Genomic DNA, 14,926 nt, shown 5'->3' with positions numbered 1-14,926 from the left:
AAAAATATATATATTAAAAAAATCGATTTCTTTTTATTTAAATCAGATTTATTTTTAAATATATATATATTTTTTATAGATTTTAAATATTGTGGGATTGCTATCTGATATGTGATCTGATTGCTAAAGGACATTTTTAGCATGTCAGTATAAGGAGCAGTGTTATATAGACTTGCCACAAGTATACAAGGAGCAGTATAAGCCTACATGTAGTATATATATCACTGTGCAGCCCACAACAAGTTCCAACAAGATTCTTGTTGAAGCTTGTTGATGGTAAGCAGCTTCTCACTGAGTCAGTTGCTGTTTTGGAATCAACCAGGAAGGATGTCTTCTGGACCTGGCAGAGTGGCTCCTTCAGGCAGCAAAAAATTATCCTGTCTGGAATTATTTTGAAAAAAAAACTACCAACAACATCTGCCAAAGGGTACCGAGCAAAGACTGCAGCCAGGAATTACAGGGCATTGTGTCAGGATTAAAATATCACAGAGATAAATGCCAAGGTCAGCCACAGCATACAGAAGAAGAAATTGATTACCCAGGTAAATAATTTTACTTATATTGTGTGTATTTCTCCCTTTTCATACGCAACTATATAAATTTGGTGAACAATGGAGAGCATGTGAAATAAAAATGTGAACGCCTAAAGAGATGATACTTTAGCTTCATTACTTCTAAATCTGGGTAATGACTATATAACTTTGGGGCCTAGATGATTGTTATTCATTTCATTCAACATTGTGTAATATATTTCATAGGTTCCATTGGAATTCAGCCCACATGGGATTCAGCCCAAAGGGATTTAGCCTGACCTCATCCAACTAACCCATTATTTTTAGTGAATTTAAAAGTGGACTGAACCCTGTGTGGGCTGAATTCCAAGCCCACCTATTTCATATCCTGTTAATTATTTCCAAATAATTTAGGGGCTTGTGTGAATATGATCATTATCTAAAAATATAACTACTGTACTCAAAAATAGCCCAAATCACACTGTATTCATTCATTTATTCATTAATTTATAAATTATGCAATATGCTAAAATTTTCTGTTTCCATTTCAGAATCTATATCAACAGCTTCAACCCCTTCATCATCGGCTCCACGTGAATTATCTGCAAACCTGACTCCACCATTAAAAAGGTCACTATCAGACTCTTCCACAGGCGCCACTTCTGCTAAGTCATTTTCATCTAAAAGAAAGTCATCAACATCTCTGGACAGATTTATCATAAAATCTTCAGCCTCTCAAAAGGAAAATCTCGACAAAGATGTTGCAAGAATTATATTTGCTAGAAATTCACCATTTCGTCTTGTTCAGCATCCTCAGTTTCTCAAGATGGTTCAGAACCTGAGGCCAGGTTATATTCATCCATCCAGAAAAGATATTCCTGATAAGTACTTGGATCTTGTGTATGAAAAGGAATATAAAAAGTGTGCAGATGACCTGAATAATGAAACTGTATGTCTTTCAATTGATGGGTGGTCTAACATCCATAATGAGCCCATAATATGTGTCACTCAAACAACATCCACTGGTCAGATTTATTTAGTTGACACAATAGACACATCAGGGAAACCTCACACTGCTGAATATCTTCTACAACTTGTACAAAATTCGATCAAGAAGGCTGAACAAGATTTTGGTTGTCACATTGGAAGTATTGTGACAGACAATGCGGCAAATGTCACCAAGATGAGAAAAGTCTTGGAGGAATCGAGTGAACCTGAGCATACTGTCCTCACATACGGCTTATACCGTTCCTTGTATACTTGTGGCAAGTCTATATAACACTGCTTCTTATATTAATATGCTAAAAATGTCCTTTAGTAAATAAATCGCATATCAGATAGCAATCCCACAATATTTAAAAAAAAAAAAAAAAAAAAAATCTAAATCAAATAAATCTGATTTAAATAAAGAAAATATTTATTTTTTAATTTTTTAAAAAGATAAAAAAAAAAAAAAAATCGCCAACCCTGGTGTCCACTAACCTCATACAACAATACCTGTTAAGTCCGGCTAAAATTGGCATTTCAAAACATAAGAGTGCCTTAAAAATAGTTTCTTATTTCACTATAAAAGTTTATATTAACTTATACTGCATTGAATAAGTCAATAGTTGATGTATTTGTCCTATATACAATGCTAGGTTTCTAGTTTTGATATACTTGTCCAATATAAAATGTTAGGTTACAAAGAAAGCAATGGCCTCCGCTAGCGGACCCAGGTATCTGGGTGCGCACGTCCTGTGTAATAGTAGTCCTTTATATATATATATATATATATATATATATATATATATATATATATATATATATATATATATATATATATATACAGTATACACACACACACACACACACACACACACACACACACACACACACACACACACACACACACATATATATATATATATATATATATATATATATATATATATATATATATATATATATATATAAATGTATGCATTATGCGGTTGGTATCTTAAGGCTTTTAGTGACATCTCCTATGGACCAGTCACTCTGGATTCTGTAATTGGAGAACAATTTTCATTCAAAGAAGAATGATGATCATTTTTGTACGACGACCTCAACTATCCATGACTTCTGCTGGTGCTGCTGCTGCTGCCCTTCTGACGGACCTCTTCCAGCATGACGCAGGATCTCTGTTACGACAGCTATCGCGCGCATACGGTGATGCAATAGACCTCTTCTTGCAAGAAGTAGGAGATATATTCTAAACAACATATCTGTGGATACAGTGAGGTAATAGACGACACGAAGCTGCGAGATCAATAAGAAACACTGAGAAAATGTATCCAGCCACTTCCTTCAAACAACTCGAAGATGCTGATAAACTACTTTGTATATTCAAAACTGACTCTCAGAAATGAGGAGAAACTCCCTGGCCCTTTCTCTTTGCGTGATGATGCATGGGTAAGCGAGATTTCAGCACTACATGGAACAATGTCACCGGATACTTTGTAGACAAGCCAAGCTTTTTGACAAAGTAGCCATTTTCATGCAATTACCATTGTCAGCCAATTTTGTTTTATCAAGTCAGAAGTAAATTGAGTTATGCGTTAAAGTTCGCTTTGTCATTTAGCCCACGCTCCTATTTACATTTTTTCTAAGATGAACATTTTGAAGATAAGTCATGCTCAACTTAAGATATGGATATTCACACTCTCAAGTCAAATCTTCATCAATTTTGAATCTTGAATAATCATCAAATATATAACTAACGGGATTCTAATCATTAATGATGTAGTTTATAAACCGATTGATTCAAAGGCTCAATTTTTAGTATATCTTTTTATTCCGCAGGAACCACTTAGTCAACATCAAAGTGTTAAGACAGACAGTACTGTATAAGGCTTTGGTATGCCTTAACCCATTCAACTCCGATGACAAGATGTCTTGTCATTTGGTCAAATAAAACAAAAAATCATAAAACACCAAAATGTTTGATCAAACACCAGAAAAATATGACGTCAATCCTCGCTTCGCTGCGAGCGAAGCGAGGACTGACGTCATATTTTTCTGGTGTTTGATCAAACATTTTGGTGTTTTATGATTTTTTGTTTTATTTGACCAAATGACAAGACATCTTGTCATCGGAGTTGAATGGGTTAAGAAGGTTCATGGTTAGAAGTAGCAGCACACTTCAAACCAAACGAGCCAGTCGCATGTACCAGCCAACTTGATTCCTGGAAAGCATCCAGGAAAAATGTCAGTTCCAGTCAGTGCTGTCCACACAGTTTGGCTTTTGATATCTGGACGTAGGTATAAGTCTTCCAGTCTTCTCTTTGGATTGGATATATCCAAACTTCCTTTCTCTTTTCGATCGGATTTTTCCCTTTTGGTATATAATGAAAAAAGGCAACGAAGAATTTTTTCCAACCTTACGGCTTGTGCGACTTTTGCACAACAACTGTGCGGCATTTTTTCCGTATCAAAAGTGTAACCTAAATCGCAGAAATTCCGTAAAGTTAGTATGATCGCTATTCACAACAGATCAGGGTAAATGTTTTGCCTCACAGCATGCGCGCGCAGGTTTCTACATGTAAACATTGCAATGGGTTTATAGGTCTCACATCTTTATCTCCTCAGTGAAGATGAAGAAGAAGGAGAAGAAAAAGAAGAAGGAGAGGAAGAAGAAGAGGAAAAGAAGAAGAGGAAGAAGAAGAAGATGAAGAAGATGAAGAAGAAGAAGAGGTGGAAGAAGGCGGAGAAGAACAAGAAAAAAGAAGAAGAAGAACAACAACTACGACGATCATCCTTGGATATTGTGCTGTTCTAGGGTCTTCTACCTCCCCCCAAGTGTGGGGGAGGAAGATGTGGGAGAGTTGGGGGGAATGGGGAGTGGGGGAGTGGGAGTGGAGGGGTGGGGGAGGAAGGAGTGGGAGTGGAGGGTGGGGGAGAGAGTAAGCAGTGGGAGTGGGGGGTGGGGGAGAGAGTAAGGAGTGAGGATCTTCATGTCTGATGCTCCCCCTCCACTTCCCCCTCCCTCCCTCCCCGCTCCCTCCCCCATCAGGTTTTTTAAGACCTGTAGATGACGTAACAAGTGGACTTTTACTATCTTATAGAGGAGGAGGAGGAGTAAGAGGAGGAAGAGGAGGAGGAGGAGGAGGAAGAGGAGTAGGAGGAGGAGGAGGAAGAAAAGGAGGAGGAGGAAGAGGAGGAGGAGGAAAAGAAGGAGGAGGAAGAGGAGGAGGAGGAAGAAGAGGAGGAGGAAGGGGAAGAGGAGGAAGAGGAGGAGGTGGAGGAAGGGGAGGAGGAGGAAGAGATAGGAGGAGGAAGGGGAAGAGGAGGAGGGGAAGAGGAGGAGAAAGAGGAGGAGAAAGAGGAGGAGGAGGAGGAGGAGGAAGATAGAAGAGTGGGTTGGAAATTAAGAACCTGTGTGGATAGTGAAAAACACATAATAAAAGAATAGTAATAATAATGATGATAATACATACATATACTGAAGACATTTTCCCCCTTACAAGGGAGGTAGCCAAAATCAAAGGCATAAATCCACTCACACCTGTTATAATGATTATAATAATAGTAATGATAGTAATAACAATAATAATAATAACGATAATAAATAATAGTAATAATAATAATAATGATAATAATAATAATAATAATAATAATAATAATAATAATAATAATAATAATAATAATAATAATAATAATAATAATAATAATAATAATAATAATTACTAATATTATTATTATTATTATCATTATCATTATTATTATTATCATTATCATTATCATTATCATTATCATTATCATTATTATTATTATTATTATTATTATTATTATTATTAATAATAATAATAATAATAATAATAATAATAATAATAATAATAATAATAATAATAATAATAATAATAATAATAATAATAATAATAATAATATTACTATCATTATTATTATTATTATTATTATTATTATTATTATTATTATTATTATTATTATTATTATTATTATTATTATTATTATTATTATTATTATTATTATTATTATTATTATTATTATTATCATTATTATTATTGTTGTTATTATTATTATTATTATTATCATTATTATTATTATCATCATTATTATTAATATTATTATCATTATTTCAATTCGTCAAGACGAATGGTAATGAAAAATACTTCTTGATGCAGCCCCCCTCCCTCCCTCCCTCCCCACATTCTCGCGGTTGGTAACCCTCGACTCATGAGAAGGATGGATCCACATGTTGCTTAGCATCACCACCCACTGTTCCTCATCTCCATCTCAACATGTGAAAGAGAGAGAAACAGATGCAGAGGTAGAGGTAGATGCATTAATTGGTAGATAGAGAGATAGCTTGAATATATGGACATAAAAATGGATGAGACTATAAGATACCATAAAGACATAGATAGATAAATAGATATAGAGATAAATAGATAGATAGACACACAGAGAGAGAGAGAGAGAGAGAGAGAGAGAGAGAGAGAGAGAGAGAGAGAGAGAGATATATAGAGGCGGAAGAGATGGCTTTTTTTTTTTTTTTTTTTTTTTTTTACATCGTAGAGTGGTGCCCTTCGCGCATGTATAGAAAACTAGTGGGCGCGCGCGTCCCTCGCGACCTCAACTCAACTCTTACGTCGCTGCTGTAGCGGGACTGTACCGTTTGATGGCGGCGTACTATTAACGGCACTTAAAGGTACTTTGCTGAAGTGTCTTCTCTCTTTGTGATTTCAATAGTTTATTTATTTATTTATTTGTTTATTTATTTATTTATTTATTTTGTTATTTATTTATGATTTATTTACTTCTTTATTAGTTTATTTTTTTTTATTAACTTATAGTGACCTATAGTGATACTCATCTGAAGTAGCACTATTTTGTGTTGACACTTCACTATGGGGTAGACTGTTAAGGCTTGAAACTCAGGCGGTAATTTTTTGTATTTCTCTAGCTTTTGCGTTAATGAGATTTTGATAACCACTGTAAGATTGTAGTAGGTCATCTATGTATGATTACCCTCGATTTCTTATGAAAACACACAAGACAAATTTCATGTAATTTACGTGACCAATAAAGAATTTTATTTATTTATTATTTATTAGTACTTCTGCTACAGAAGTCCTCGTTGTACATTGTTTTAGTACTATTCTACAGCACCTCTACTTTAATATGACACAAATTCATCGCAGAATCTCCCAGCTCTACATTTACACAAACACAAAATTTACAGCCAAAACAACAAATAAAGTTTTTGCACGGAAGTCCACATGCACCCGAGAATGACGTATACCCAGCAGATCCTCTGAATTCCATCTCTGGGTCTTGTGACCTCGGGTTAGGATGAAGACTTCCTTCTTCTTCACTTCCCCCCTTCCCCCTTCCATCTTCCCTTCTTCCCCTTCCCCCTTACCCCTCTCCGTAATTCCCTCTCCCCCTTCCCCTTTTCCCCTTACCCCTCCCCCATTCCATTTCCCAATTCCCCCTTCCCCCTTCCCCCTTCCTAATCACCCTTCTCCCCTTCTCCCTTCCCCCCCCCCCCGGGTCACGAATTCTCACCCACGACCTTCAAGGACAAACGTGCCCTGGAGAGGGGGGACGGGGGGGGGGAAGGGGGGGAGGGCGAGGGAGGGGGGGCTGCATGCAAATGAACATAGAGACACGCAAGTGAAAGGTTGCTTTGTTCTCATTATGAACAACACGCGGTTCCAGTCCCAATTATCATCAGTATTACTAGGAGTATTACTTGTAGCAGTTGTAAGATATATATATATATATATATATATATATATATATATATGTATATATATATATATATATATATTTTATATATATACATATATATTTTATATTATATATATAATATATATATACATATATATATGTATATATATATATATATATATATATATATATATATATATATATATATATATATATATATATATATATATATATATGTCCAGTAATGTCGTTACACATTAGTAATTGCATTAAAAACCCACTATTATTTGGATTTAAGAAAAGAAGGAAATAACGAATTTCCGTATGTTTCGATCACTTGCTGTGATCCTCTTCAAGCGGATCACAGCAAGTGATCGAAATATACGGAAATTCGTTATTTCCTTCTTTTCTTAAATCCAAATAATAGTGGTTTTTTAGTGCATATATATATATACACACACATATATATATATATATATAATATATATATATATATATATGTAATACAAAAAATCATTTTATGTATATGTAATGTTGCGGTCCATCGAAGCTGACCCATGAAAGACGAACGCAAATATACAGGTATTTTTAATTATTGCATCGAGAATGCCACTTTTATATCAACCCTTTATTCAATCTAGTTTTATCTTATTTTATTTCATTCTATTATATATATCAATTTTTCTTTTATTCAATCTTATTTAATTTTTACTTTTGTCACTCACAATATTACACAAAATGACACAACGTGTAATCTCCTAGTTCAGATCATTTCGTCCATGTGTGCTCCTCAGTCCGGTGTGGACTGTGTGCACACAAATACGCACACAGCGCAGGGCTGAAATGATTTCAGTATCACTACGCTACGAGTCGTTACTCCAACTCTCATGGGCGGGGAGTTGGTTGTGTGTGTGCGTGTAGAGTCACAGCATTACCCAAAGATCGGTCATAAATGAGCTCTGCGCTCTCTTCCGGGAGGGAAATAGCTGTCGATCACGAGTCCAACACGTGCTCCAAGACCATGGTGAATCACACATACACATACACACACATGCGCGCGAGCGTAAAGGGGCGGTATGTGTGTGTGTGTGTGTGTGTGTGTGTGTGTGTGTGTGTGTGTGTGTGTGTGTGTGTGTGTGTGTTTTCCTGTGCGCGTGCGTGCGAATAAGATCCCATTACCATATTTCGTATATCAAATATGAACTACGAGCTCTCATATGGGAAGGTGAAAGCTTTCAATCACGTGTCTAGCACGTGGTCCTTAACCCAGGAAGTTCAAGGAGGTGAACTCGATGGCACCGCCAAAGACCAAGAATAGGTTTGGATCTGTCTCGATGAGACACTTGACAGATTTTATTCTGGTTCACAAAAGACAACTTTATCCAGTTAAAGTCAAAGGAGCTTATGGAGTTTCTGGGGGTCGTCTGGGGGACGTATGTGGGCCATCTGGGGGTTGTATGGGGTCGTCTAATGAATGTCTGGGGGTCATATTGGAGCTATCTGGGGGTTATATGGGTGCCGTCTGGGGGATGTCTGGGGCTCGTTTGGCGGATGTCTGGGGGTCGTCTGGGGACCATCTAAGGGTCGTTTGGAGGATGTCTGGGAGTCGTCTGGGAGCCATCTGGGGGTCGACTGGAAGCCGTCTAGAGGTCGTATGTTTGTTGTATGTGGGCTGTCTGGGGGGCGTCTGGGGAACTTGTGTGGGTCGTCTCAGAATCGTCCGGGGGAGATCTGGGGTTCGTCAGGGGACTGTCTGGGGATCGTCTAGGGGAGATCTGGGGGACCGTCTGGGGGCCGTCTGGGGGGTCGTCTGGGGGAGCCGTCTGGGGTTCGTCAAGGGTTCGTTTGGGGGATGTCTGGGAGTCGTCTGGGGGCTGTCTGGGAACCATCTGGGGGTCGTCTGGAGACGTCTTGGAACCGTATGGGGGACGTCTGCGGTTCGTAAGGGGACCGTATGGGGGTCCTCTGGGGACGTCTAGGGGGCGTCTGGGAGTCTGGGGACCGTCTGGGGGCTGTCTGGGGGTCGCCTGGGGGTTCATAAGTCCATGATCCCCCGGTATCCTGGTGGAGGACACAATCACCACATAAATCTCTTTGGAAGAGTCCTATCCCGGATGAACAAAACAGCGCACTGGCGAGTACCTGTCAGGGTTCGAACTGTAGAGCTTTAGGACAACAGGCAACTGTTCTGACCACGACAGAACAACCCCCTGACAAATCGCCCCTTGACGAAACAGCCGGACGAAATAGACCCCGGACGAAACATACTCCCGGGCGAAATACATCCGGACAGAACATCCCCGAACAGAAGACCCCCCGAACGAAACACCCCCGGACAAAACAACCCTTAATACATTTAACCAGTTGGGTTATCCGTGGTGGTGATTTGACGGTGGTGATGTGGTGGTGGTGATGTGATGGTGATGTGGTGGTGATGTGATGGTAGTGTTGATGTGATGGTGATGTGGTGATGTGATGGTGATGTGATGGTGGTGGTGATGTGATGGTAGTGTTGATGTGATGATGGTGATGTGGTGGTGGTGATGTGATGGTGATGTGATGGTAGTGGTGATGTGGTGGTGATGTGATGGTGATGTGGAGGTGGTGGTGATGTGATGGTGTTAATGTGATGGTGATGATCTGGTGATGGAGATATGGTGGTGATGTGATGGTGATGTGATGATCTGGTAGTGGTGATGTAGTGGTGATGTGGTGGTGATTTGATAGTGGTGATGTGATGGTGTTGATGTAGTGGTGTTGATATGACGGTGGTGATGTGATGGTAATTTGATGATGTGATGGTGGTGGTGATGTGGTGGTGGTGGTGATGTGATGGTGATGGTGATGTGATGGTGCCAACACACTCCCAGATGCTGATCGTCGCTTTTGTGTTCTGTTCTCTCACCGTTCAACTGTTCTTCTCAAATCCCTCCTGGGCCACCTCTGGGACTCGACATCTTCGTGTATGTTACGGACAGAAGCGCTGGTGATCGGATGAGTGACGGAGGGACCTTCTTCCGGGTTCCTTAGGTCCTTCTTCCGGGTTCCTTAGGTCCTTCTTCCGGGTTCCTTAGGGTCCTTCTTCAGCGTCTGTTCCTGGGGGTCATTCTTTCTTCTGTTTCGTGGTTTGCGCTCAAGGTCTTCAGGAAGGAAGGGACGAGGATTATAATTTATTTTTTTATTTTTTATTTTTCAACACACAATGCATTAACACATGTATATACGTATACACTTACCAACACACACACACACGCACATACACACATATACACACATACACACACACGCGTAACATACACACAAACGCAACATACACGCACACACACACACACACACACAGACACACACACACGCAACATACACACACACACACTCACACACACACACACATACACACACACGCAACATACACACACACACACATAACTATATATATATATATATATATATATATATATATATATGTATATATATATATATATATATGTATATATATATATATAAACATATATATATACATATAGATATATATATATACACACACACATATATATATATATATACATATATATATATATATATATATATATATATATACACACACATACGCGCGCGCACACACACATACACACACGAACACACACAACATATATACACACGCACATACACACACACAGATGCACACATGCACACGCAACAACACACACACACAGATACACACACACACACAACAAATACACACACACACACACACAGATGCACACATACACTCACAAACGCAAAATACGCACACACACACAACATACACACACACACACATTCAACATATTTACACACACACAACATGCAAACACACGCGCGCGCGCGCGCAACACACACACACACACACACACACACACACACACACACACAGATACACACCCGCGCGCGCACAACACCCACCCACACCCACCCACACACACACACGCAGATACGCACACACACGCAACATACACACACAGACACACACACACACACACACTCATACACGTACACAAACAGATACACACACACGCAACATACACACACACACACACACATTCAACATATATACACACACGCTACACACAAACACACGCGCAACATATACACACACACATGTACACACAAACTATAATGAATTATCTTTGCAAAGTATGTTAATATGCAAACTTGAATGACTCCCGTACTGTTTTATTTTTCTTATTTATTTATCTATTTATTGACTTATTTTCTATTTTACACAGAAAGTCACTTTATTTTTCAATTTATTAATTTATCCACTTATCACCTTATTCATATGCTTACTCATATCTGCTTTTATTCATACATTAATTATATTTATTTATTCAGTCATCTATCTATTTATTTATTTATTTATCTTTGATAAGGCTTCCTCTTGTTCCCGGAAAATGCTCATCTTCAAGGATGACTGTGTGTGTGTGTGTGTGTGTGTGTGTGTGTGTGTGTGTGTGTGTGTGTGTGTGTGTGAGTAATGAGTTAAAAAAGCAGGATGTGACGAGAAGGAATAAAAATGGTTTTACATTTCAAATCATTTGCATCGTCATGCCTACAACCGTCCCCTTGCGGAGTGATTTGACTTAACTTCTTGAATTAATTAATCAATTAATCAACTGATTAATTAATGTATTTATTTACTTATTTGTTTATGTATTTATGTATTTATTTATTTATTTATCTATATATTAATTTATTTAATTTAATTATCTATTACTTTTATTTTTATTTTGACAACGCGTCATCTCTCGTTCTTCTCTTCATTGTGTCATGAGCATCGCGTCCGTTCTCGGGAAGGGAGCAAACACAACCACATCCAGAGTTCTCTGTAATTGAGAGCCTCCCCGTTATTCGGAACAAAAAGTTTCTAAACATACGAAATTCTGAATAACTAAGAAAAATCTAACATTTTCTAACCGTTGTCACTCCTATAGAGGCCACATTTTACATTACAGAACTTCCTGTAATGGTTTCCAATGCTTGTTAGTTTTTATTAGATTAAGTAGATGGTTGACGTCATCTTGTTCATATGGATGAAGCCAATTAGCGAAACATAAACAACTCATTGACCTCTAAGAGCCAATTTCCCTAATATTAACTTTGTGTCGTGGTCCTTATGTCCCCAATTATCACCCTCATGTACTCAGAGCATAGAAGTCATGTTCCTATACTTCTAGGTTATGAGGTCATTAAACTCGTATTTAATTCGTATATTTTGAAGTAGTAGTTTAATAGTTCAGTGTCATTTTTTGTGGAATCGTTCAACATTATGTAGGATATTTTTTAGATAAATGAATTAAAAATATCTAAGAACATTAAAAAAAAATTGAATATCTAAAGAAATTAAAGATATTCACAAATATACAAGAAGAATGTCATGTAGGTCTTGTAGGTAGGTTTTGGTGTTTACACCATGGCCAGTCTGGGGACACACGACTCCCACTTCTCAGCCTCGAGCCTCACGCATTGGAGATGGCCTGCGACAGAGTTCGTTGCCATTCCTCGCGAGGTTGGGCTATGCGAGACTGGAGGCCCATCTGGGATGTTGTCCAGGAGTCTGCCTGGCCTCCTCTTGAAAGCCTCCGTGCTGACTCACGTTAGGTCCCTTGCTACTCTTGAGAGGCAGCTGAAGGGTCTGGGGCCAGCACAGGGGAAACTGCTTCCCGCCCGGATCGGCTGGAGTAGCTGGCAGCAGTTACTTAAGGACCTCTTTCACAGTTCCTACCAAGCATGGGAAAGGTGTTGCCCTTTGATACTAACTCCTTCCTTTTGTGATGGGTTTGATACTGTGCCCTCCAGGGCTTTCCAGATATCACTATACAGCCTCTCCTAGTAGTTCAGGGAGTCTCCGACAAACCTCCTCGTGAAGTCCCTCTGGACCTGTTCAAGTTGCTTGCATCTCCTTGATTTTGTGTTGAGACCGTTGTTGGTATACATACTTCACCTTTGACACCACCAGGTCCTCCACAGAGGTAGCAAGTGCTTGGGCTTCCTGATCTTAAAGTGTCCGTAGGATCAAACCACTCGTTTACGAGCAGCACTAGTATTTACCTAGTTATATCTTAAGGGAAAGGGAGTTACGCTCGTGGCGTACCGTCTTTGTATCTCGCAGTGTCTAAATTGTCCTTAACCCATTCAACTCCGATGACAAGATGTCTTGTCATTTGGTCAAATAAAACAAAAAATCATAAAACACCAAAATGTTTGATCAAACACCAGAAAAATATGACGTCAATCCTCGCTTCGCTCGCAGCGAAGCGAGGACTGACGTCATATTTTTCTGGTGTTTGATCAAACATTTTGGTGTTTTATGATTTTTTGTTTTATTTGACCAAATGACAAGACATCTTGTCATCGGAGTTGAATGGGTTAATTTCGTGTATGGGTTTTGCACACACTATCATTTCTTCCAGTTTGTTCCAGATGTCCACCATCTCTGAGGGAAAAGCTGTTCTTTTCCAGGTCTTTTCTATAACTGTCCTTTTTGAGCTTCCTTCCATGTCCCCTTGTATTTCTCGTATCCCAACTTAGTAAGTCTTCTCTATCAAGGACTTCCATACCTCATATGATTCTACAGTGGTGTAGGTTGTGTGTGTTTTGAAACTACAGTCATCACTCATCCACACTCCCAGGTGTCTCAGTGTTTTTCCTTTGTTTAAATTTCATCTGAACCCACTATGTGCCGGTACTCTTTTAGATTTTCGTTCCTATATCTTATCAGTTAAAAAAAAAGAAAGTTAAAGAAATCTTTGGTTTACTCACGTATTTTATTCTGGATAGGTACAGGTTATTTTCTTCGCTTAAAGAATATCCTTTGGCTTGACGATGTAAAGAACACAATCACAACACACAAGTAAACATGTCGTCCTCTTACTTGTAAGAGACCCAGGTTTCCGTTTTCTGTGAAGGATCAAGTCCCGTTTTCTTTCAAGTGAGCATAGTCAAGAAACTATATTTTTCCTCTGTCTAACATTCAGTATTCATTTACTTACGGTCATTTCTTTAATGTTCTTTAATTTCTTTTCGTTTTTTTTTCTTAATTTTCTTTCATGACAAACCGGAAACAATGAAAAAAGAGAAAGAGAAAAGACGAAGAAGAGACGAAAGCAAAGAAGGACAAGAAATCGAACATAAAAAGAAAAGAAAAAAACGAAAAAAAAAACACGATGACTTAGAACAAGGATGTGAACGAGCAGGTCACGCTAAAAGTAAATAATAAAAAAAAAAAAATTAATAGACATAAATAAATTAAGAAGAATAAAAAGTTGAAAAAAAATGAGGAGGAGGAATAAAAAGGAGCCAATGACACTCATTCTGTTATCGGGAAGTGACTCACATATTTTATTAAGGCTGCCGCCAGGCGATTTTATTAACTTTAGGCCTTCTTTACCTCCATTGTCAGTCACGTGACACAAAACGTTGAACCACGTTTTTGTCTTTTTCTATTTTATTCTGGTTGTTATATGTTGATGTTATATATCTGTGAAGGGAGGAGCCTTTTCAGATATATACCCCTTTAATTATAGTTTTATTTTTATTTTTTTTTATCTAATTTCATGTTATTATATGTACGAGTATATACATACATACATACACATATTTTTTTCTTCTTCTCTTGACATACAGATTCTCATGAGAACCAAAAGAAAACACTAAAATATAAA

The 14,926-nt window shown here is 38.2% G+C and overlaps 1 protein-coding gene across 1 annotated transcript in view; it reads right to left on the bottom strand.

Annotated features, from left to right (window-relative positions):
• The window catches only part of LOC143020962 (sodium-coupled monocarboxylate transporter 1-like), a 153,090-nt gene extending 139,019 nt beyond the window's left edge, over positions 1–14,071 (bottom strand). Inside the window, exon 1 of the mRNA XM_076178003.1 lies at positions 14,025–14,071. The gene's annotated coding sequence lies outside the window, so the exon portion shown is untranslated. The remainder of the gene's footprint in view (positions 1–14,024) is intronic.
• Positions 14,072–14,926: the final 855 nt, after the last annotated feature.

The sequence above is a fragment of the Oratosquilla oratoria genome, chromosome 41 (genome assembly GCF_046742065.1).
Source record: "Oratosquilla oratoria isolate Oo_2021 chromosome 41, ASM4674206v1, whole genome shotgun sequence".
NCBI classification, from domain to species: Eukaryota; Metazoa; Arthropoda; class Malacostraca; order Stomatopoda; family Squillidae; genus Oratosquilla; species Oratosquilla oratoria.
Note: the sequence above shows the minus strand (reverse complement) of the source record. Positions and strands in the feature narration are given on the sequence as shown.